General features: G+C 43.1%; 1 long non-coding RNA gene across 9 annotated transcripts in view; it reads right to left on the bottom strand.

Annotated features, from left to right (window-relative positions):
• LOC137521055 (uncharacterized) overlaps window positions 1-26,709 on the bottom strand; it is a 523,185-nt gene that overhangs the window by 135,593 nt on the left and 360,883 nt on the right. For 2 of the 9 annotated variants that reach the window (XR_011022007.1, XR_011022004.1), the window contains exon 5: window positions 1,666-1,758. The exons of the other annotated variants lie outside the window; for them this stretch is intronic. This is a non-coding gene — a long non-coding RNA (uncharacterized lncRNA). The remainder of the gene's footprint in view (window positions 1-1,665; window positions 1,759-26,709) is intronic. 9 annotated transcript variants of the gene reach the window in all.

Genomic DNA, 26,709 nt, shown 5'->3' with positions numbered 1-26,709 from the left:
GTTTGAAACTCAGCTGCGGAAATGCTCTATGTCAGATCTCTGCACAGCAAGTCCAGCATAGCTACAATTTAGCACAGGAAGGAAGTAGTTTAGATCTAAATCCAAGTCTATAGTAAATAATTGTTTCATGCTCCTCAGCTAGTTTTAATTTTATAGATTTTTTTTTTACTACCTTCCATTTTCATTTTTACAATCCTCTCCGTGCAGCAAACTGGCAAGGATATACAGCTCAATCAAATAATCAGGTTCCACACTCACCATACATCTAACTGTAACACAGTAGCAGTTCCCTTCAAAACCAGTGAACATATCGACCAAAAAGTGAAGCCAGCTTAGTCCAGACCAGAAATAATGCAAAATAGATTATTTTTTGAGGAAGCATTAGTAAATGACAGCAAACATCTGATTCGCTGTCATGGATACAGCCTGAACTTTCTTCTAGTTTTACAGCATAAAATCTGATGGAAAACCACAAATAAAATTATTTTGAGGCTCTGATTCAGTGCATATTTCTACCAAGTTTTCCCACTGGAGATTGTTTTTGCATTTAAACAATGGCCATTTTGTACTAAAAATTGCATTGTGATACAATAGAGATTTTATCCTCTGTTTACGCCAAGCGTGTTTCATGCAATTTCGTGCAATTTTACTGCAATCATTTGTTTTCACAGTACAATGTCATTGTTTGATTTTCTTGTTCTCACATTGACTTTTAACACAACATTTACTACATTTGTATTTGGGGTAAAAAAAATTGGATCACGTCAGTGGAAAAGAGACACTGCGATTTCCACGATAATCACGGTGGACTTACAAATTACGATCAGCAAAGCACAGTGGGAAACAGCACTAGAATACCTTTTGAGCCACATAACTGAAATTCGATATTACGTTTCTTACCTGAATTTTTAATATGTTTTCACTTGCAAGATGCTGAGTTGTACATAAAGCGAGAAAGCATCCCCAACTTTATTTAATTCATGTCCATTTGTTTTATTATATCTAGCAAGACCACAGTCAAATTCCATGTGGAGTCATGGGGAAATATGTTTTATAATGCTTATAAAATCCTGTTGATCTTTCCCTATTTCCCTCTATACACCCCAATCTAAATACATGAGAATCTTTACAAACATGTTTTATTAATTCTAGCTGAAACCATTAAGGCATTAGCCAATGCTGGATATTTCTTCCCTCAAAAATGCATATAACTAACTGCACATGCATTTACATTGAAATACATTGTATGCAAAACACAAAGGCACCCAGAAAATTGCTGCATGCTGTCAGTTTTTTCACGCATGTGAAAATTGCATGGAGTGTAAACTATAGGGTCCGTTTCCACTGAACATAAACATGTGTGAGTTCTATTAGCAAAAATTTGCATGGGAACTAAGACCAATGCAACTTTATTGGGGTAGTATGGGTTTATTTTCATCAAAAGTGATTTTTAAAAGAAGTTGAATAATGATCTCCTAGGAGAAAACTCAGGGGGAAAAGTTAATTACATTTGGGCCCCTGACTCAGATCGCAATCATAAAGCTTTTTGCCAGTGGAAAAGGGCCCTCATTATTAGCATTATCACCATCCTTGTTTTGTTTATTCATGCAGTGTCACTATTTTCTGTGGCAATTACCAAGTACAAGGCAATACTTAAGTACTTACAGCATGTAGTTAACACACATTGCAAATGGAAGTTAATGCTTGGTACGATAGCATCCAGCAATGCAGGTACACATTCTCTAGCCTGAACAAGTACTGCAAACAGAGATGAGAAGCATTAGGAGGAGGACAATGCCCTTGTGAGCTGACAATCTGGAGGGGATTGGAGTAGAGACACTAACTAAGGTGATGAAAGAGTAAGCAGATAACGCAACATCACACCAAAACCTTTAAAGAGGAGCTGTCAGCCATACTATCTCAGAACAAAAACACATATATAAGTAGAAAAATACTTGCTCTACTTACATAACATAAGTATTGCACTGTCCACAGTTTGATTTTAGTGATTTTCTACAGTACAAAAAAAGAGAAAATCCTTCTTAGCATTTCCCATTTTAAGTGTGGCTATTTTGAAGCCAATCCTGATGTCATTATTTCCCTTACTCTCCTCTGCCTGATTTGCCCGCCCTTCACTATAGAAAGTGCATTGTCTCAGCATGAGAAATATTGGCCAATCAGAGAGGAACAGAGGTGTGGGAGGGTAAAACAGGAGGGAAAGAGGCTTCAGACAATCAGGCTGCAATAGTTAAGTATGAGGGGAAGTAGAGAAGCAAAATAGGACAACCCAGCATGCCCTGCAACTTTCTTTTTGTGTACCAAAAATTTGTGTTTACCAAATAAGAGTCAGGTAAACTGGGGAATGATCATTTTTCAACAAGAAAAGTAGTAGTGATTTTAACTTTTGGATTGCCTGGTTGGCATCCTTATTACTTGTTGACCAGATACAAATAAAGAATTGATTTTTGATTTTATGCCCAACAGTTACACTTTAAATGAAAATTATACTATGAAAACATTATTAACGCTCAACAGAATGATTTACCAATTTTAGAATGCAGCCCTATGTAAGTAAGTCAGTGTGCTGTCCTAACACCATAGTGTGCGTAGAGAAACGTTTCCAATGTCTCTGTGACTCTTGTTGTCTGCTAAGAACCAAAATGGAACAATGAACATTGAGATATGAGCTTTTATCTTTTAGTACATCGTCCTTTTAAGGCTTGTGAAAAAAGCGTGTCACAAGTTTCAAGCAATATGGTTTAAGTTTTTCTTTCCATAAATATTTAATTAATGCCAGTATTTTTCTTTTATACATGCACAGAATGGACAAAGGTATTATTTTCTACGCGAATATTTGTACAGCTGCTCCTCAGGTTAGGTAATATATGATTTATGCAAACCTGACTTTACGTCATAGCTGGCCTCTAGAATTATAAGTTCTTCAGGGAACACCTCTGAGAAACACCAGTACTTTTTGGTGGCACATAACATTTGTGAGCCATCGCTGCGTTTGGTTATCAAAACACAGTGTTGGCTGACCAAAAGTATTGTTCTGAAGGAGCAACATGAGCAGAGCAAAGTAAGATCATTCAATATAGCACACGTGCCAGCAGGCAAAATTAATAGAAGAGGAAATACTGTCTACACAAAAGGATAGATATGTCTATCCAGGGTCCATCAGAAGAATGTTGGAAGAATACTATGAAGGTTTCAATTGCTGAGTGTGGGTGGGCATAGTGCTTATTGAGTCTGCGTAGATGAACCAGACCACTATAAAGGTACTCCTCACTGCTCAGGAATACAAATAGATAGATGTTCAAGATGAACTTGATGAGATAATGGAAAAATGAACTGCGAGTACACAGACATGATAACATGGTAAGCATCAATAATTATTAGTACAAAGATTTGGTCAGCAGCAAAAGAAAACATGTTGCACTGAAAACTGACATGTGGTAACCAATCAGAGGATGGTACTAAAACACGGATTGGGCTTAATCCACGTCAGATATGCAGGATCATTTGTGTTCTCTAAATATTTTCAGCCAGGTGCATAGATATACATAGCAATTTGTTTCTCTTGCCCCCCCTCCCCCCCCCCACTCCACACACACACACATGCTGTCCCCACCAGCCGTCCCTCCCCAACAAACAATGTTTTGCCCCCCCTTCCCACACAAACATATTTGCTGTCCCTACCAGCCGCTCAACTGGAGCCTGGACCCCCTCCATACACTTACAAGTGCTCTCCACACCATTCTCTCAACAGCCCATACCAGTTCTCTGCTATGCGCCAGTGCCCACACTTTGGCCCACACACACACTTTTCCCCCCCGTTGTTCAACCCAATAGTTCTGGGAGCCACAGAGTTTCACTGTTGCAACAGAACATGGAAGCCAGCTGCTGCATGTAGAGCAGTGGCCCAGCTTCCGTGTTCTGTTGCTGTGGCAACGGTGACACTCAGTGTCTCCCGTAACTACAGGGGTTGAACGAAGGGAGATAATGTGTGTGGGCCAAAGTGTGGGCTCTGGCGCATCGCTGAGAACGGGTATGGGCTGTTGAGAGGCTGGTGGGGAGAGCACGTGTATGTGTATGGAGGGGGGTGGGTCCAGGCTCCAAGCTGTTAAACGGCTGGTGGGGAATGTATATATGTGTGCGGGGGGAGAGAATCCGGGCTCTAGCGCATCATTTGTTGGTGAGGGAAGATGGAGAATTGGATTGGGCCAGTCTATGAATAAAAAAAATGTACCAGGACCGGGGCCCTAGTCCCCTCCTTGGCTCCAGGCCCCATAGCAGCCACTCTGGCTGTTATGGTTATCCCTACGCCAGTGTTTCCAGCCCAGGAAGACCTTAAAAAATACTGCCCCAGTTGTGTGGCTATGATTCTCAAAAACAGAGCCAGCCCTATGTTTTCTTTTAGCTCTGCTTTGATTCACAATAGCTGCTTTACTGAGTTTTCACTTGATAAAGGCCTGCTGGCCGAAACGTCGTGTTTTTTGTCATTATGGTACAATAAATTAATGCTATAACTGCATTATCCAGGTGGAGACCCAGTCATTTCTTTGTTTGGTTACTGAGTTTTCAAAACATTTGACCTTTGGGTTATTGTACAGTAGGGTGCAAACAGGTGTTTTATTAATGTCTGTGCACTTGGCTCAGTCATCCTGGTTTTAGTACAGAAAAAAAAATCTTACCTCACCCTGATATACATTCTTAAATGTATCAGTGATGCCAGCATATTTACTGCTGGACAAGTGAATCACTGTGGGACTCGTTTTCCCTCTGTGTAGTGAACAGGAATGTCAGTTGATCTGCCAGAGTGCTTAGACTAAATATCATTGGAAGAGCGGGATTATATACTGACATATAGAAATATATAAAGAAAACCTTTTCCATTAAAGAAAAAGAAGGATAACTAATGCAAAAAATGGGTATCTTGAATAATGTTCTGCTATGAGTCAGTACAGGTTCTCTTTAAAATGATATGAAAACAAACTCGCCTATTACATAGATACTGTAACTCAAGAAATTGAAGTATGTGATTGTACCAGCACCATGGAAAATGCTGGCACTATATAAATCCAAAATAATAATAGTACCTTGAGAGTGAGAAAGTAGCTACAATTCGAGCATGCCCAAAAACAAAAAGATCACAATCGCAAAGGTAAGACTTATTTTATTCATGATCACAAGAAACGAGATGGGCAGATGCAAGACAGAGAAACAGTCAATGAGTATAAACAGCATACTAGCAATAGCAAATTGGAGGATGCAGCAAATATGACATTTAAACTGAGGAAACAACCACACACAATTGCCAAGACTGCAGAAACACTATGTAACTACATGTCAAACACAGAGGAAGAAGGAGAAAATGAATACATTCCAAGTTCTAAAAAGAATCACTAGATGAAAAACAACGGGCAGAAGTTCCGCCTACCATCCACATAAAAGAAATCAATTCAAGAACAATGAGAAGTAGGAAATCATGTTCATAGTAAAACTTGCAAATAGAACCACATGGTATCACTGGGAAATATTACAGATTATGTAACAAGAGTTATTAATTTGATGGTGTGTAGACTGTTCCTATGCATTTTTTCATCATTTTCATTGATTGACTGGAAAAACATTGTCACATGTGTGTCCTTATTCAGGTATTTAAAATGTATCTAAAGTTAAAGGCAAAGAACAGCTTTTGTGCATGTTTTATTTTACATTCTTAGTATTAAAATATAAAACAAGTTAATACTAGTTTTTATTTCTAAACATGAAATATTACAAATTACAAAAACAGAGTTCAAAGCACACAGGCAGTGTTTGAAAATTGTGTTAAAGGAAAGATCACTTGCTTCTCGTTGAAGTCATGATCCTTCCCTTACAGGCACTTTGATTGGCTCAGGGAACACATGTTCTCATTCACCAATCTCAGATGTGTGCGAATGACAGGTGTGCGCGCAAGGGCAAAACTGCGGCCGCTGCAAGCAATGGATGAAACCATTGTGTTGCCGTTAAGAGGGGCAAACAGGATGTTTTAATTTCATAGTAACTGGTTGACATTTATCAGTTTTTTCAAATGATTTCCCGCATAAGAAAAAATCACATAAGGCAAAATAACTTTCTTCATTTGTTTTCCTCCAGAATTTTTTTCTTCGTTTTTTTTCTCCAATTTTTTTATGGTTGAACTTGATTGATGGATGTCTTTTTTTAGCCAAACTGACTTTGTACCTAGTAGACTACTATACCGTGTTAGCCAACATTCAAGCACACCTGAACTGGAGGGAGGGGGGAATTAACTTGCCTGGGTCTTCTTCCAGCCTCTGTAGTCTTTGAGGCCCCTCAGTGTCCTCCAGGATCCCTCCATTGTGCTACTGTCATCGCAGTAAAAGTCTCTTGGTTGCACACTACCGCCCACTGTCCACGATCAAACTCCTGTAGCTAAGAGCATTCGTGAAGACATGCAATTGCACATGCACAGAATGCTCCTGACTGCAAGAGCACCATCAAAGAGGCATGCGGCTGGGATAGGCCATACGCTGTACTGAGGGGCCCCAAGGACTACGGTTGGCTGGAAGAAGCCACAGGTAAGTAAAAGTCTACTTTTTTTCCCCAGTGCAGTGTTGCGTTAAAAAAAACACTTTGCTGTAAAAAAAACCTTAATTTTAAAATATTGCTTATTTTTTATAATATTCATTTTGAAATTATTTATTCAGTGTTTGTCCACTGTAAAATCTTACCTCACTCCTGGGTTACATTCCTTTTATTTATCACAAATTCTTTACTGCTGGCAAGATGTATAACTGTTATTTTCCCCCCCTTCATCTGTTGAGCAGAAAAATCAGCTGATCTCTCTGCTCTGGGTAAAAAAAAGGCAAATTACATCGTTACCATGGTAAGAGATCACTGAGAGTGCGATGCTACATAGTAATATTCTGCTATATCTATAATAATAATTTCCAAGCCATCAGCTGTATGTGTGCCCCCGTCCACCCTGCTGTGATTGACCACAGTGCTGATTGGATGGCTTGCACAAGCACCGGGATGGCAAACGTAGTGTATGTAAAATCCAAAGAGTTGGAGTTTGCACTTCTACGCTGCACAACGAAGAGAATGCCACCAACTAGTATACACAGAACAAACACAGAACGTTTGTATTGTGCTTTTCTCCTGGCGGACTCAAAGCGCATTCCTGCTTCTGAAACCAGGATAACTAAGGTAAAAATGAGTATCTGGAATAATTAAGTATGGTCTGCTATGTGTCATCAAACGGTCCCTTTAAGACAAATGACACCATTTATTGGCTAGCTTAAAACATTCAAATAGTAAGCTTTCAATCAACAATCCTTCTTCAGTCTCTCACATACTGTGGGAGTCTGGATGTAAGTGCAACGAAGGTTTCAAACTGAAAAAATGCTCTTTCTATTTAAAGTTAACCAATAAATGGTGTAATTCTGACTCATAACAGGAAGAGGAAGTTACATATGATTGTGTGATAGCAAATAGCCATTCATAAATTTACAATTTGAGCCATGAATGAATAAAAAGTCTCCTCAAGCCCATATTCCTGTCTTATTATAAATATGAGCTGAAAAATGTTTCTAGACCCTACATAGGAAATGGTGTAATCAATGAATTCTTTATAAAAGGGACAGACTAAACAGTCCTACACTGGTACCCCACAGAGAGGTGAAGTGTGCCTATCTCATCCACACAAAGGTTTGCTTGTGTATATATTTGCATTGCTCTATAATCCAGGTGGCCATGCACTGTATTGCGCATGGAAATGCATACAGCAGTGTGTTATGCCCATTAGGCAGTGCTGTCTATGCACCGTCTGATGTTCCTTTGAGTCACACACTAAACTCAGCTGAGTAACACCACAGTATGTCCAGGCCATATTTTAAGGAAAAAAACTTGAAAAACACTCGAAATATTACATGGTGTTAATACCCAAGAAAGTCCAATGCAAACAATGAACTTTGAATTGGCGGAGTGCTCTCTGTGCTATAAGTTACAATTTTGCCAATCTCTGTCGTTCACAACATGCAGAATATAAGCACTCTTAGCAAGCAGCGCAGTTTCGATTAACAGTTTCGGGTAACAGCTCAGACTGAAAGTCCAATCATATATTCAAATAAATCACTATTAACACGCTGATCCCTGGCTTACTGATATTCTACTATCGTTTTACCCATTGGCAAGCTCTGTCCTTTATAGCTAATTGTTTCTGCCACCATATTTTTAATGGAAGCATACGCACATGTGGTACTTATGTATTATACCGTCCAGCACATTTGGGAGCCTCCTGTTAAAAATATATTTACTTTTCTTGCAAGGTTGAACAATCTTTAGAAAGCTGAAGGTCTTGGCTTTCATTTGTACCAGGTCCCAAGTCGGTATGACACATGGTTACTGAATAAGTGGGTGCTGAAGGAGGGGTGCCCCCTACACTTGGCTGTTGCTGTTACTATTAGAAGCCTCCGACCTCCAGTGGCGTAGCTAGAGTGTTTGACACCCGGTGCGGATAATTTACCGACACCCCCTCAAAAAAGCGAAGCGCACCGCGGCAAAAAATGTGTGTGGTCATGCCGTGAGTGGGCGTGGTCATGGGTGGGGCCAAATGTACATGAACTTAGAAGCGGTGTAAGCTACAGATAACGGGCCTGCCCATTGAAATACTGGATGGAGCCCCCCTGCCCTTTATTTAGATAATTTACAATCAGTATAGGCATAGATCAATTTTGATTGGTCAATCACTGACCAATTTTACCACCCCCATGCAGTAAGTGAGCCAACAGACAATGAATTTGATGAACAGAGCTAAAATTGGCTAATCAAAATTGTATGTGTGTACCAGGCTTTACAGCTAATGCTGTACATACTGAAAGTAGCAGGGATCAGCATACAGTACAGCTGGTTTACAATCAGTAAAGGCACAGAGTAACACCTTATACTGTACACACTGGAGGTAGATCAGCACACAGTGCAGGCACTAGAGAACAGCTTATACTGTACATACTGTAGGCAGCAGAGATCGGCACACTGCAGCTAGCTTGCCGAAAAATATGAGGGTTACGTTGTGCGGCGTGCATAGCGTGCCGCGCCGAAAAATAGGTGTGGCCATGGACCAGAATGTGAGTGTGGTTACGGGTGGAGACAAATTTACATGAACTTAGCAATGGTGGGACATTAGACTAGGACAGTGGTGGCAAACTTTTTGGAGGCCGAGTGCCCAAACTGCAACCCACAAGTCACTTATCTATCGCAAAGTGGCAACAGCAATTTAAACTAAATACAAATGTTTTATCTCATACATGAACATTATGAAAAATCCAAGTTGAAAATAAACTGTGAAGATAAACAATGTCATCCATCCTACTCCTGAATAAATGAATTCATTTATTTAGAACCTCTCAGTTTTATTTTCTGTTTTAAAAAACTAAAAAAGTAGGTTTAATGCTATTGTCTCATATGATGATGATGGAGGGGTGCCCCCTACACTTGGCTGTTGCTGTTACTATTAGAAGCCTCCGACCTCCAGTGGCGTAGCTAGGGTGTTTGACACCCGGTGCGGATAATTTACCGACACCCCCAACCGACACCCCCAACATGACAAAGTCAGCAATCGTGAGGCCCCCAACAAGACAAATTCAGAAATCATGAGGCCCCCAACAAATCATGAGGCCCCTAACAAGACAAATTCAGCAATCTTGAAGCCCCCAACAAATCTTGAGGCCTCCAACAAGACAAATTCAGCAATCATGAAGCCCCCAACAAGACAAATTCAGCAGTCATGAGGCACATAAATAGACAGCATTTCACATACAGTGGTTTGCATACGTATTCGGCCCCCTTGAAGTTTTCCACATTTTGTCATATTACTGCCACAAACATGAATCAATTTTATTGGAATACCACGTGAAAGACCAATACAAAGTGGTGTACACGTGAGAAGTGGAACGAAAATCATACATGGTTCCAAACATTTTTTACAAATCCATAACTGCAAAGTGGAGTGTGCGTAATTATTCAGCCCCCTGAGTCAATACTTTGTAGAACCACCTTTTGCTGCAATTACAGCTGCCAGTTTTTTTAGGGTATGTCTCTACCAGCTTTGCACATCTAGAGACTGAAATCCTTGCCCATTTTTCTTTGCAAAACAGCTCCAGCTCAGTCAGATTAGATGGACAGCGTTTGTGAACAGCAGTTTTCAGATCTTGCCACAGATTCTCGATTGGATTTAGATCTGGACTTTGACTGGGCCATTCTAACACATGGATATGTTTTGTTTTGGTGAAGGTGAAACTCCGCCCCAGTCTCAAGTCTTTTGCAAACTCCATGAGGTTTTCTTCCCAGATTGCCCTGTATTTGGCTCCATCCATCTTCCTATCAACTCTTACCAGCTTCCATGTCGCTGCTGAAGAGAAACACTCCCAGAGCATGATGCTGCCACCACCATATTTGACAGTGGGGATGGTGTGTTCTGAGTGATGTGCAGTGTTAGTTTTCCGCCACACACAGCGTTTTGCATTTTGGCCAAAAAGCTTCATTTTGTTCTCATCTGATCAGAGCACCTTCTTCCACATGTTTGCTGTGTCCCCCACATGGCTTGTGGCAAACTGCAAATGGGACTTCTTATGCTTTTCTGTTAACAATGGCTTTCTTCTTGCCACTCTTCCATAAAGGCCAACTTTGTGCAGTGCACGACTAATAGTTGTCCTATGGACAGATTCCCCCACCTGAGCTGTAGATCTCTGCAGCTCGTCCAGAGTCACCATGGGCCTCTTAACTGCATTTCTGATCAATGCTCTCCTTGTTTGGCCTGTGAGTTTAGGTGGACGGCCTTGTCTTGGTAGGTTTACAGTTGCGCCATACTCCTTCCATTTCTAAATGATAACTTGAACAGTGCTCCATGGGATGTTCAAGACTTTGGAAATCTTTTTGCAGCCTAAGCCTGCTTTAAATTTCTCAATAACTTTATCCCTGACCTGTCTGGTGTGTTCTTTGGACTTCATGGTGTTGTTGCTCCCAAGATTCTCTTAGACAACCTATGAGGCCGTCACAGAGCAGCTGTATTTGTACTGACATTAGATTACACACAGGTGCACTCTATTTAGTCATTAGCACTCATCAGGCAATGTCTATGGGAAACTGACTGCACTCAGACCAAAAGGGGCTGAATATTTACGCACACCCCACTTTGCAGTTATTGATTTGTAAAAAAAAAATTGGAATCATGTATGATTTCCGTTCCAATTCTCACGTGTACACCACTTTGTATTGGTCTTTCACGTAGAATTCCAATAAAATTGATTCATGATTGTGGCAGTAATGTGACAAAATGTGGAAAACTTCAAGGGGGCCAAATACTTTTGCAAACCACTGTAAATAGGCAGAATGCCCCCTTAATATGGTAGACACCTCTCACCTGGCTTCTGAATTCTCCTCTACTGGCTGCTGTGCCTGGCAATTCTGTTTTTGGCTGGAATGGTGGATGATGTGTGAGCTGAAAGGCCTGGCAGTGATGCTGTGGCCTGGCTGGTGGTGATGCTGTGGCCGGGTTGGCTTGCGGTGATGCTGTGGCCGATATTGTGGCTGGGTTGTCTGGCAGTGATGCTGTGACCTGGCTGGCGGTAATGCTGGGTTGTGCTTGGCTGGTTGAAGTAAATGCTGGCCTGACTGGTGGTGATGCTGTGGCCTTTTTGACAGTGATTCTGGGCTGGTTGGTTGGTGGTGGTGCTGGGCTGGCTGTCCTGGATAGTTTAGGTAGTGACAGGTGCCCCCTAGTTAAGGTAGCGCCAGGAGTCCCCCAGTTTAGGTAGTGACAGAACCCCTTCAGTTCAGGTACTGACAGGACCCCCCCAGTTCAAGTACTGACAGGACCCCCCCCCAGTGTATGTAGTGACAGGTGCTCCCCAGTTCAGGTAGTGACAGGGACCCCCCAGTGAATGTAGTGACAGGAGCCCCCAATTTTGGTAGAGACAGGAGCCCCCAGTTTAGGTAGTGACAGGCACCCCCCCCCCAGTTTAGGTAGTGAGTGACAGGGACCACCATTTAGGTATTGAGTGACAGGGACCCCCATTTAGGTAGTGAGTGACTGGGACCCCCATTTAGGTAGTGAGTGACAGGTGCCCCCATTTAGGTAGTGAGTGACAGGGACCCCCAATTAGGTAGTGAGTGACAGGGACCCCCGTTTAGGTAGTGAGTGACAGGGACCCCCGTTTAGGTAGTGAGTGACAGGGACCCCCGTTTAGGTAGTGAGAGACAGGGACCCCAGTTTAGGTAGTGAGTGACAGGGACCCCGGTAGTGAGTGACAGGGACCCCGTTTAGGTAGCGAGTGACAGGGACCCCCATTTAGGTAGTGAGTGACAGGGACCCCCGTTTAGGTAGTGAGAGACAAGGACACCCGTTTAGGTAGTGAGGGACAGGGACCCCCGTTTAGGTAGTGAGTGACAGGGATCCCCGTTTAGGTAGTGACAGGGACCCCCATTTAGGTAGTGAGTGACAGGGACCCCTGTTTAGGTAGTGAGTGACAGGGACCCCCGTTTAGGTAGTGAGAGACAGGGACCCCCGTTTAGCTAGTGAGAGACAGGATCCCCCATTTAGGTAGTGACAGGAGCCCCCCCTCTAGCCGCCGCTCACCCCCCCTCACCTTGTAGCGTCAGTCAGACCTCAATCAGCGGGTGACCCGACCAGTAAGAGCGGGCGCCGGGCGCACCACGCTCTATATGCGGAAGTGATGTCACTTCTGCATATCAGTGCGGTGTGCTAGGTCCTAGCATTAATTGATTATTATCATCAATTATTAACCTGACTGGCACTAGGCATTAAAGATACCAGCCGCCCACTAAAGAGACCAAAGGCTTCTAATGGTAACAGCGACAGCCAAATGCAGTGGATAGCTCTCCTTCAAAACCCACTAATTCGGGAACCGTGTGTCATAGTGACTTGGAACCTGGTGCAAATTAAAGCCAAGACGTTCAGGTTCCTAAAGATGGTTCAATCTTGCAAGAGAAGTAAATATACTAACAGGAGGTTCCCAAATGTGCTGGACGGTATAATATGTAAGTACCGCACATGTATATGCAGAAATGCATAGTGCCAGCAGTTTGTTATTGCAGTTATACCTTTACCAGTATAACCCAAAACAGTCTCCAGTATGTGGTCATCTGAATTTCATCTAATAGATTCCAGAGGGAAGCCAGTCAGTCAGTACACTCTCATGAAATATAAAAAATCTAAGATATTAAATAAATAGGCATGCTTTTCAAGTGAAGATAAATCGCCATCACATATCACTATTACCTGTGATAATTACTATTACTCCCAACAAATGTATTTGTTGTAATATTCCACAATCATGAGTAGTTGCGGATGTGAAAACAAAAGCATCTGCATGCAGTTCTCCATTATAACCCACTAGCTGATGGCCCGGCGTTGCCCAGGTATGTATTTGGCTGGTGTTGGCTCCACCCACTTTTTCTAACCCTAACACACAATTACTCAATTACTCAATGACCTAGTTTGTGAGTTTTGCGGTCTTCAAATTTGACTGGCTGTTTGTGGCTCCATCCCCTTTTCTGAATTTGAACCCCAGTCGCCCAAAGATCAACTGTATCAGTTTTGAGGCTTGTGCCATTAACAGTGCAAGAATGGCAGCAATGAAATATTCCCCTTGAAAACCAATAGGTGAATTTTGATTGGCTTTTGTAGGCTCCACCCACTTTTCTGAATATTAATCACCAGTCACCCAGTGACCAACTGTGCAAAGTTTGAGAACCCTACCATTAACAGTGTAAGAATGGCTGCATGTAACGATTGTGGAACTTTATCCGTGAGCAGCGCAAAACGCGTGCGCTGATACGGCAGAAATCCTCCACAAGCGTATAATTGCAGGCACCCAGCAAAAGGTGCTACATACCCATAGAGGGAAATTCCTGTCGGCAGATGGCGCTGGGGAGTGCAGAGGAACCAATCCTCTGTACCTCCACAAATGCCAGACAGGAATTGTACGAAGCGCAGAACGCAATCGCAAGAGAAGCGATTGAGAATGAGAACTAGCAAAGGGACAGATTGTATGAATGTGCGCCAATCTAGTCGCCACCCCGCGACCGCGCACACACAACAGCAGATACGAAACAGAAACGCAACCGCAAGAAAGGCGATTGCCAGAAGTGACACAAGGCAGATCAGAACAGAATACAAGGATAGCAAAGGCACAGCAAATCATACAATGAGGAGATGCGGAAAATAACAAACGCTAGCTAACCGCGAACACCGCACTCATTCGCAACAGTGCACGCGGTTATGCGCGGTCTCCACGTGATAAGCACAATAGAGACAAGCACGCCTAACTAACCCTCGACAGACAAACATGAAACAGGACGCGAACGCTTGCTTAACAGTTACCTCACCGAGCCTCCAGCAAGCGTTCGTAGCAGACAAGACAGACACACGAAAACAGGGACAAGCGAGAGATAGGATCCACAGCACTAGCGAAAGTGGCTAGCGCGATCCAGGTACAGAGTAGCAGAACAGAAGGATCCACAGCACTAGCGGAAAGTGGCTAGCGCGATCCAAGGAGACTGAACAGAAGGATCCACAGCGCTAGCGAAAGTGGCTAGCGCGATCCAGGTACAGAGTAGCAGAACAGAAGGATCCACAGCACTAGCGGAAAGTGGCTAGCGCGATCCAAGGAGACAGAACAGAAGGATCCACAGCGCTAGCGCAAGATGCTAGTGCGATCCAAGTGAGACAGATCAGAAGAGATAGCTGGTAGCAACCGCTGCACCAGCTATACTCCAAGAACAGAGATCAGAACCATTTCCTGTCGACCACCGCTGGGACAGGACAATAGCAACAGAACAAACAAACAGATAAGCAATCCTAACTGCTGAAAAGTGGAAAAGGGATTGGCCCTGCAAAAACCGCACCACAAAGTATGGAAAAGTACAAAAAGTCTTTATTGAACCATATAATGATTAAAACCATAAAAAACACACATTATGGATGAAAAGTAATGCCCTCAATAAAGCAGTAATATCCATCATAAACATGTAAGTACACATGAATAAAATAAACTGTACAGCATCTCACCGGCTGTCAATGAATGCTAAAAATGGTGAAAAATGGGGGAGATGTGCCCAAAAGGTGAAACTGAGGTGCAACTGAGCACTCAGTCAAATAGGAGAGTGAAAGAGTAGGTGAAACAAGAGAAGGATATTAGATCTGTCCCCTGTGCCGAAAGGCGATGTGAGGAGCTGGTTCCAGAGAAGTGTGGGCACCCAGCTAATGGAGTGCACGGAGAGGGGAGAGGTGAGTTGGTGAGTTCGACCGTTGGGATCTTGGGGACGGTGCCTTCATTGGCATCCGGTGTAGGTTGTTCACCTGTGTGTTTCATAGGCATGCTTGAGCTATTGTTGTTGTTTTTTTAGTTTTGTCACTGTCCCCATGGTTTGTTGGTGAGTTGACCATGGATCTCTCCACTTAATATATAGATATATGTGTTCAGATTATATACATATACTTTTTCAGCTTTATTTATCCATTATGCTGTCTGTGGTTGTACTGTATGCAAACATAAGGGGTTTTCATGTGTATATGTGTACATATTTGCGGGTCATTTATACAATACAATTTGTTTCCACTAGATCTGGAGTTCTTTTTGTTTCTGCATATACAAATGCTCTTGCTGGATGTTGTTGCCCTGGAGATTTACCTGACCGGGATACAGACATCTTTCCTAGCTTTTGCTGAAAATTGACAGCTTGGATTGCTCTGGATTTCTGCTTATGGAATGACAACTGGAGCCAAATTGTTTACTTTTTTGCACTACTCATGATCTTATGTCTTATTGCTCTGATGATTACTATGTTTGATTCGTTCCATCTAGCCTGTATTACCTGATTTGTCCAGAGAGTGTCAGCAGTGTGTGTTTATATATATGTATACAGGATGACAGTGTACTCCGTTGTCTTTCCCTTCCATGTTGTCATACCACGATACATTACCTTGCACTCTTTTTGTCCCGTTCCTTGTCCCCTGTTCGGCAGCCATGCCATTGTGTCAGTTTATCTATTATTGTATAGACACATTGCTTGTGCCATATTTGTTTTTAATGACTACTGCCCGTTTTGCCCTGCAGCTAGATGGCTGCGGCTGTGATGGGCGTCTCTGGGGTGGGGACAGCCTTCCACGTCAATGCGCACGTGGAGACTGATCCCTGTGTGTGGCCACACACATTGCATTTACCCCTGACTCCGCCCTCCTGCCGCCGTTGTCTTGCGTCATAGCGCGTCACTATATGCGCCTATTTAGTCACACGCTGAACGGGCTTTTGTATGCCCGGAAGAAGCCGCTCTAGGCGGCGAATCGCGACGGCCCTCACACGGATGCCCTCCTGTCAGCTCCACCGGTAAGCTCCTCTTTCCGTGCACTTACACACACGGAACTCCGCATCTCTGGGCCACAGCCCCTTTCCACACGTTTGTGAGCCAGACTTGGCTCCTGTCTGCACATCATTTCCTCTTCTTTATTCCATGTCAGCTTACCTCTCCCTTCTCCGTGCACTCCATTAGCTGGGTGCCCACACTTCTCTGGAACCAGCTCCTCACATCGCCTTTCGGCACAGGGGACAGATCCAATATCCTCCTCTTGTTTCACCTACTCTTTCACTCTCCTATTTGACTGAGTGCTCAGTTGCACCTCAGTTTCACCTTTTGGGCACATCTCCCCCATTTTTCACCATTTTTAGCATTCATTGACAGCCGGTAAGATGCTGTACAGTTTATTTTATTCATGTGTACTTACATGTTTATGATGGATATTACTGCTTTATTGAGGGCATTACTTTTCATCCATAATGTGTGTTTTTTATGGTTTTAATCATTATATGGTTCAATAAAGGCTTTTTGTACTTTTCCATACTTTGTGGTGCGGTTTTTGCAGGGCCAATCCCTTTTCCTCTTTTCAGCATAGTACAGTGTTTATTGGCCTTTCTGCACACATGTTATTATATCATTATTATCTGTATATTCATTAGCCTTTTATACACTATATTTTTGATGGTGCTTGTCCATCTCTTGGCATTGTAACTTAATTGATACAGACTTTCTTTTGGTCTTTTCTAGGACAATAGCACATCATTACAGTTGTGTGGCTGCTTGATGGGTTGACTTTGCATCTGGGACAACTTGGAGTGATCTAGAGTTTTTCAAAATACTTATGAGAAACTTTTATCTGTGACACTTTCTTGGGCATCTTCCCCTTGGCTGTGGAAGTTCATGTGTATATACAATTATATATATATATATACCTTTTTTTTGTCTGTCTGTATTGGTGCGGTGATTTGGCTTAACACCATGGCCATGAGTAATATGGAGGTCTTTGACAGACTTGAATCTGCCTGGACGTCTCAGCTTAATCAAGTCTTTGGGGAGGTCCCAGTGCCGGAGGGTTCGGGCAGTGCACCCCCCTCTGATTTTAGAAAATTATGCACTGAGATTAAAAAAGCACATTCTGATTATATACGTCTTTGGTGGAATATACGTAGTCTTGAAAATTACAAAAGGGAAGGTATTTTTCCCAGGGGACTTCGTGTCCAAATTTTTCCCTCATATGAGGTCTCTAAACAAGAACAAAGTGACTGGGAGGTTGGTCTAAACAAGTGTTCAGTGATCATTATTGATATGCTGTTGACTCACGATAGAAATCTACTTCCCATGCTCAAAAAGAAGATCAGTGATCTTTTTTCCAAATTGAATGAGTTTGATTCTGTGGGTTTGGTGCAACCCTTTTTAAAACAATTACAGGATGAGGTCACCAAGGTGGAACTAAAACCACTGATGGTAAGAAGACTAAGTTAATGAGAGATCGAGGAGACTATGCGTCAGGCCAAGCCTTCAGATGGAAACATGGGGGCAATAGGAAAGGGAAGAAATATAGGAAGAGAAATCCCAAGCACCCCAGGCCTAACCAACCCACCCCCCGACCCACAGGAACACCAGGTATCCCCATATACACCTCAGCCTCAGAAACGAGCACCGATTTTTTAGAATCGGACAGCGAAGTGGAGGGACTAGGAGGAGAAGGAGGAGTGGAGTCGGGCTTATCAAAGGAAGAGGCTTAGGGGGCATCAGGGATCCGAAGAGAAAACGTTACGAAGTGAGTCAGGAGACAACAGCTCTATAGATGCTCTACAGATCATCAACCTGACCTCTATTGAACTAACCCCCCCGGAAGAGAAAGTTTTGGCCAGGGGGTTAACCTTCTCACCCACCAAAAAGATAGATATTTTTGAAACCATTAAGGATTTGTACCTATTTTGCCGGAGACTCACTTTAAAAAGGATGTATCACAATGATTCTACCACCCCCCAGATGAGGGAGTTGATCAACTTACCTGATGCTGTTGACAGACAGGTGTTCCAAGACCTGATGGAATTGCTTGGTGAAAATGAGAGCGGGAATGAATCCGAATCAATGGATACCCGACGCAAGGGTAAGTTCCGGCCTCGATCCTCCTTTCTTCCCAATATGTCTACATACCCAGTAATAAAAGTTTTTTTCGAATTAGTATCTAAGGAAATTGAAAAACTGAGGGATATTGGCAACGGTGGGGACAACCTCACTAGGGAAGAACGATTGGCCATCACTAATTTATCCAATCGTGATGATGTCATTATTCGGGAAGCTGACAAGGGAGGGAATGTGGTTTTGTGGCCAGTAGACAGTTACATCGAGGAGGCCAGTAGGCAATTAGGTAATACAAAATATTACAGAACTTTGACTTCCAATCCGGGTGAGGTATTTAAGTCCAAGTTAGATCATTTACTTGACCAAGGCAGGTCAGCTGGAGTCATCTCTCAAAGGGAATATGCATATTTGACTGTCAACAAACCGATAACACCCACGTTTTATCTATTACCCAAAGTCCACAAAAATAAGGACCAACCACCGGGAAGACCTATAGTTTCAGGGATTGGTAGTTTAATTGAGAAGAGTTGTTCGTTTATTGACTTTTTTTTGCAGGAACATGTGTGTACTCTTGATTCTTATGTGAGAGACTCTTTAGATCTAATCACAAAACTAAATCATGTGCATATCCCACCAGGTACTATTATGATCTCACTGGATGTCGAATCCTTGTATACCAATATAGGACACCATCATGCGGTGGAAGCAGTTCGATATTTCTTGGCCTCGACCACGATCTCCAGGTCTGAATTCAATGACTTCCTCTTAACCCTCCTGGACTACGTGTTAAAACACAACTACTTCACTTTTGACGGTAGGTTCTTCCTACAAGTACATGGTATCTCCATGGGAGCCAAATGTGCCCCATCAGTGGCCAATTTATTTTTGGGCTGGTGGGAGCGAGAGGTGGTCTGGGGGCCGGGCTTTGAGAGATTTCATGCCCATATATTGGGCTGGCATCGGTTCATTGATGACATCTTAATCCTTTGGGACGGTTCTGAATCTTTAGCACTTGAATTTATTAAGACATTGGGGAAAAATGACCTAAATATTGTACTCATCTCACAAATGTCTTTGGAGTCTCTGGACTTCCTTGATCTGCATCTTTCTTTTTCAGATAGTGGGCAGATCGAAACCACATTATATCGGAAGGAGACGGCGGTCAATAGTTTGCTACATTATGAGTCATTCCATACTAAAAACTTGAAAGACAACATTCCAGTGGGACAGTTTCTTAGACTGAGGAGGAATTGTTCCAATGAGGCGGATTTCCAGGCACAATCAGTGCTGCTGAGGGAAAGATTCAGAAATCGGGGATATCCAAGACGTGTAATTGAACAAGCATATCAAAGGGCAACAAACACCAACAGGGAGAAGCTATTATATTCGACACGAAGGAGACAAAATGATTTGGTGAGGTTCTGTACACCTTATAATAGCAGCTGGAGTACTTTGAGAGGTATAATCTCTAAACATTGGCCCATTTTGCAAACTGATCCCATTATAAACAGGTATCTTCCAGTGAGACCATCCATTACAGCAAAGAGAGCCACCAATCTAAAGGATCAACTTTGCCAAAGCCATTTTCAACACCGGCATAAGAGAAAGCCAGTGGTGTGTGGCAGCTTCCCATGTGGGAGGTGTAATGTCTGTGAGATGATGTTACCCACAAGAGAAGTTTGCAGTGAAAAGACTAACAAAATATACAAACTCAAGGATTACATCAATTGTCAATCTGAGGGGGTGGTATACCTTTTATGGTGCCCGTGCAACAAACGCTATGTGGGTCAAACAAGGAACATGTTGAAGAGCCGTATTCAAAAACACATGTCCACCATACGCCTGGCAAGCCGAGACCGCGCTGATGGTAAGCAATTGACTCCGGTGGCAGAACATGCTCTCAATGCACATGGGGGCAGTACTCGTGGTTGGAGGGTATGTGGCTTATCTAGGGTATATCTCTCTTCCAGGGGTGGGGACATCACCCAACTACTTCTGAGACAGGAGACACGCTGGATCTTCGACCTTGGTACTCTAGCACCGGTAGGTCTTAATGAGGAATTTTCATTCCTTGTTTTTTTTGCATTGATTTCTGCTATTTTGACACTTCTCTCGTCTTGTGTCTGGTTAGTACCATCCTCCTTTCCCCTTTTGGAGAGACACCCAGTGAGTAGGTGATCTCTCGTGCCCTGCAACTTCACCTCTGTGAGTAGGGTGGAGTTCTATCCCCTCACCTTTCCATTTCTGACAGCTGCATCACTGTTCATTGTGACACGGTGCCCCATGCCACCATTGTGAATTTGGGTGGTGTGTGTTGAGGGGCTTACATATGGTCCACACGTATACTGCACAGTCCAGGTATTACTCGGGTCCCTGGCGGTCGTTGGTGAGTTCGACCGTTGGGATCTTGGGGACGGTGCCTTCATTGGCATCCGGTGTAGGTTGTTCACCTGTGTGTTTCATAGGCATGCTTGAGCTATTGTTGTTGTTTTTTTAGTTTTGTCACTGTCCCCATGGTTTGTTGGTGAGTTGACCATGGATCTCTCCACTTAATATATAGATATATGTGTTCAGATTATATACATATACTTTTTCAGCTTTATTTATCCATTATGCTGTCTGTGGTTGTACTGTATGCAAACATAAGGTGTTTTCATGTGTATATGTGTACATATTTGCGGGTCATTTATACAATACAATTTGTTTCCACTAGATCTGGAGTTCTTTTTGTTTCTGCATATACAAATGCTCTTGCTGGATGTTGTTGCCCTGGAGATTTACCTGACCGGGATACAGACATCTTTCCTAGCTTTTGCTGAAAATTGACAACTTGGATTGCTCTGGATTTCTGCTTATGGAATGACAACTGGACCCAAATTGTTTACTTTTTTGCATTACTCATGATCTTATGTCTTATTGCTCTGATGATTACTATGTTTGATTCGTTCCATCTAGCCTGTATTACCTGATTTGTCCAGAGAGTGTCAGCAGTGTGTGTTTATATATATGTATACAGGATGACAGTGTACTCCGTTGTCTTTCCCTTCCATGTTGTCATACCACGATACATTACCTTGTGATGGGCCTCTTTGGGGTGGGGACAGCCTTCCACGTCAATGCGCACGTGGAGACTGATTCCTGTGTGTGGCCACACACATTGCATTTACCCCTGACTCCGCCCTCCTGCCGCCGTTGTCTTGCGTCATAGCTTGTCACTATATGCGCCTATTTAGTCACACGCTGAACGGGCTTTTGTATGCCCGGAAGAAGCCGCTCTAGGCGGCGAATCGCGACGGCCCTCACACGGATGCCCTCCTGTCAGCTCCACTGGTAAGCTCCTCTTTCCGTGCACTTACACACACGGAACTCCGCATCTCTGGGCCACAGCCCCTTTCCACACGTTTGTGAGCCAGACTTGGCTCCTGTCTGCACATCATTTCCTCTTCTTTGTTCCATGTCAGCTTTCCTCTCCCCTCTCTGTGCACTCCATTAGCTGGGTGCCCACACTTCTCTGGCACCAGCTCCTCACATCGCCTTTCGGCACAGGGGACAGATCCAATATCCTCCTCTTGTTTCACCTACTCTTTCACTCTCCTATTTGACTGAGTGCTCAGTTGCACCTCAGTTTCACCTTTTGGGCACATCTCCCCCATTTTTCACCATTTTTAGCATTCATTGACAGCCGGTGAGATGCTGTACAGTTTATTTTATTCATGTGTACTTACATGTTTATGATGGATATTACTGCTTTATTGAGGGCATTACTTTTCATCCATAATGTGTGTTTTTTATGGTTTTAATCATTATATGGTTCAATAAAGGCTTTTTGTACTTTTCCATACTTTGTGGTGTGGTTTTTGCAGGGCCAATCCCTTTTCCTCTTTTCAGCATAGTACAGTGTTTATTGGCCTTTCTGCACACATGTTATTATATCATTATTATCTGTATATTCATTAGCCTTTTATACACTATATTTTTGATGGTGCTTGTCCATCTCTTGGCATTGTAAAGCAATCCTAACTGCACTAAGGAAACCTGCCTAGTGCAGTTTTCCAGGAATTACTCTAAGCTGATCTTCAAACAAAGAGCATGGCTGACACTCTCCAGAGTGTTTCACAGGAAGACTCCTTATGACCAGCGAAGCATTGTGGGAAACACAGTACACGCCTCCAATGAATGTGGCCAGGCAATTTGCATGACAACGTATGCAAATTCCTCAGCAAGCACAAGCTTCAAAACTGACAGAAGCTCTTCTTTCCAGAGTCCTGCAGCATGCAAACCTAAACAATGGTCAAAAAGCTGCCTGCCTGCACAGGCAGCTGAGCAGATCATTACACTGCAGTTTACATTTTCCCAGTGTATTTGTCTCTGCCCACTTTTTGGTTATGGGGATAAAAAATATCCTATATGTTATTCTAGGTAATGTACTATGTGTGTGCCAAATTTCATTCAAATCCGTTCAGCCATTGTTGCGTGATTGGGTAACCAACATCCAAACATCTAAACATCCAAACATCCAAACTTTCACATTTATAATATTAGTAAGATTAACACCAGGGGGTTTGCATTCACGCTCAAAAGCAAACAAAGTCTAACACACATATTTGTGAAAAAAGTGCATGAGGTTCAATGCAATTGACTGGTACAGTCTTTAGACCTGAAACTCAAATGCGCAGCAAACAAAGAAATTCACAGAAAACACATGATATTTCCATACATTTTTTTTAGTGGAGGGGAGGCCTAAAAGAAAAAAAAGCTATAATTTCAAGTGATCTGGGGTATCATCATACCTACAAGTAATAGTGAGAACACTTACAAGCTGGTCTTCAGCTATAGATAGATGTGATCATGAAATCTCTGCTCTTGCATAAAATACAAAACAAAAGTCTGCTCCAAAATAAAACACAAAACAAATATGTACATTTTCGACTGCACATTTAAAGTCCAGCTCCTATGAAAAAAAAAATAGTTAATCACAGATGCAGGGCCTCATGGTAATCTTTGTGAGTGTGGCTTCATGTTTCATATATATGTTACGGCCAGAACCCGAAGTTTGGCCACTTCTAGTTCTGGCCGGCCACTTCGGGTTCTGGCCGGCCAATTTGCGAAGTGGCCGCTGCGCTGCGGCCAATGTTAGAAATGGATTGTTTACTCTGATATTAATGTATCTTCTGGCCGCAGCGCAGCGGCCAAACGTATAACCACTTAGTTAATTTGTTGCAATTAAGCCGGCGGCAATGTAACAATTCAAGCCGCCGGCTTTTTATCTGCCTCTCTCTCTCTCCTCTTATGGCCAGCCGGCGGGGGACACGCGAGTCCCCCAGAGTCGTTCGTCGCAGCAGGGGCAGCAGAGCGGGGAGGCTGCAGACATTGCTTCTGCCAGCACCCGCTCTGCAAGAACGGCAGGCTTCCCTGCCGCGACGAACGACTCTGGGGGGACACTCGTGTCCCCGCCGGCTGCCCATAGGAGAGCGAGAGAGGCGGGGGGAGGAGAGAGAGGCGGGGGGAGAAGGAGAGAGAGGCAGATAAAAAGCCGGCGGCTTGAATTGTTACATTGCCGCCGGCTTAATTGCAACAAATTAATACGTTTGGCCGCTGCGCTGCGGCCAGAAGATACATTAATATCAGAGTAAACAATCCATTTCTAACATTGGCCGCAGCGCAGCGGCCACTTCGCAAATTGGCCGGCCAGAACCCGAAGTGGCCGGCCAGAACTAGAAGTGGCCAAACTTCGGGTTCTGGCCGTAACATATACACCGAATCAATAAAGTGAAGTATGTACTGGTTCTGCAGGAAGTGATGTCATGAAGCTATGTCATGGTTACAGGATTGCATACGGTAGGTACTGGTGATCATCTCAGGGCCTATTTATAAAGTAGCAATAAATGGCCACTTTATAATTCACCCTGCAACACAACACATTACACAACATTATTTATAAAAGGCCTATGTCCTTTTTCAATGCTTACTACCTCTCTGATGTTCTGCATGATCCTGTATGGCAATGATCCCCTAACTGGTTGCAGTCACAATATTGGGAACATAATGTGACCCAGTGGACCAATAAGAGAGTTGGAGAATATTCCACTTCATCTGTAACAGCATTGGTCATAACTGGTAGGCAACTGATCGGAGATGAGACCGTGCTTGTGAAAAGATGGACATGATGCTAGCAGTGCGTCTTATAACGTAGGACGCTGGAATTTTTTATTCAATCTATAAATAGACTCCTAAGTGTATACATGCTGCATGCTATCCAGCATTTCCCTGCAGGTTCGGCATCTGAGGTGTCTAGTGGAGGGATGATCCAGGGTTGATTCTAGTAACAATAGGGCCTTAGTGCAAAATTAACCCAGCCCCCCCCCCCCCGACAGACACCCCCTTCCCCCAACCATAAAGCAGCATTAGTGGCCCTTTGTTGCAGCCATGTTTCCCCACAGGGCCCCTGGGGCAGCTGCCCCGCCCCCTCCCCATTAACCCCCAACTTAACTGTGCTCCTCAGGGCCCCTGCAATGTCTTTGACAGAGTTGAAACTCCCCTGTCCCGGTGAGCATACTCCTCTCTGGTGTCTGCCACAACAGGTGAGATACTACTATTTCAAAGATGTGGCAGTTGAGCACAATTAAGTTGGAGGGGAGAAATCTTGGGGGGTCCCTATAGGCTCTGGGGCAATTGCCCCCTTTGCCTCTATGGTAGCGCTGGCCCTGGGATGATCACATGTCTCTATGTTTATGTGCTGTATACATGAAGGGGTAGTTTATCTGCATAGCTAAGTGAGCTCATATTTAAGGGGGTGGTAGTTGTCATAACTCCACTCCAGTGTGTAGGGTTGGATGATGCCACATGAAAAGTTTACTATAGGTCCTCAATATATGAAGTATCATCTCCTTGAGCATGGACACTTGACTGGAGTCATCTTATTGGACTCTTTAGACATTAATACAGAACATTAAAGATAGTATTAAGAAACATCATAACAGGTGACATTTGCTCATCCAGTAGGTATGTTTGCATTTATCATAGCCATTACGGAACTTTCCATTGACTAGGTCAGGAAGGGTGGAGTCTGAGAAACAACAAAAGATAGATCTGTTGTCAGAAGCTATAATATGATCTGTTTGTTGTGAGAATACAAAGGACGGCTCATTAATCTACATCTGCAGGAGAGCCATCCTTTGATGCAATTAACCCCTTTAGATCCCTTGGAGACAGACCAGGCAACTAAACCCCCTCTTTACAATGCCAGACAGTACAAGAATAACCTAAATGAAAAAATACTCCTAGCTTAGTCATAGTAAACATATTAACTCCTTATATTCCACCACAGTTTTAATTGCAAGCAGAGAAAGCCACTCTTGCAGCTATAAAGTTTGAGAATGTTATAGAGTGTGCCGCGTGCCTGACAGAAAACACTTGCGATAGCCTTTTCTTCCTCAAATAGGATCCTTATAAGCCATCGCTGTGTCTGGTTTTAAGGCTTGCCGCACTTCATATATCATAAGAAAGATAAACAGGGGCTTTCTTTTTTTATTATTTAAAATGATTTCATTACATAAGGAGAGGGGGGATTTCATAATTTGTAACAGGTGGTTTCTCCTTGCCGTGCACAGAATGGAGCAAAATGACTGGCAATTTGTTTTTAGGGTCGTATTCAATTGTTGATACCAAGCCACAACGTGACATTTCACGGAACACAGATAGCGGTCTGTGTATAATAACGCTGGCATGCGGTGGCCCAGCTACCTCAACAACAGGATGGTGATGTCATGTTCTTGCAGTACATTTATAAAGATGTGCCTCTTCCTCCTGGAGAGTTTTCAAACCGGCACATTCCGAACACATAAAAATAATATATATGTTTTATGTACTCATGACTACACCCAGTAAAGGGCAGCATCGTTTTTATAACAATGGTTTTGTTGTATTCATGTCCTTTGATATACAAGAAGAAGCCAGTATTGGGCAGCCATGATTTTTGGGCCTTCATGTGGCTCTCATTTACATACAGACCAGATTCTAGATTGGAAGGCCTCAGGAACACGATTGAAAACCTTAGTCTGTGAAAACGATTAATTTTTGCATCCACTAATTCAAGTTAAAACTCTACCATATAAAGAAGAAAACATATATAAGCATGATCCAGACATGATGCTGAAAACAGACTTAGATGGACTGTGTCAACAAGAATTAATATCTCTGCAGCTCAATTAAGTGTATTGCATGGAAAATACTAGT

Source organism: Hyperolius riggenbachi, chromosome 1 (genome assembly GCF_040937935.1).
Source record: "Hyperolius riggenbachi isolate aHypRig1 chromosome 1, aHypRig1.pri, whole genome shotgun sequence".
Classification (NCBI taxonomy): Eukaryota; Metazoa; Chordata; class Amphibia; order Anura; family Hyperoliidae; genus Hyperolius; species Hyperolius riggenbachi.
Note: the sequence above shows the minus strand (reverse complement) of the source record. Positions and strands in the feature narration are given on the sequence as shown.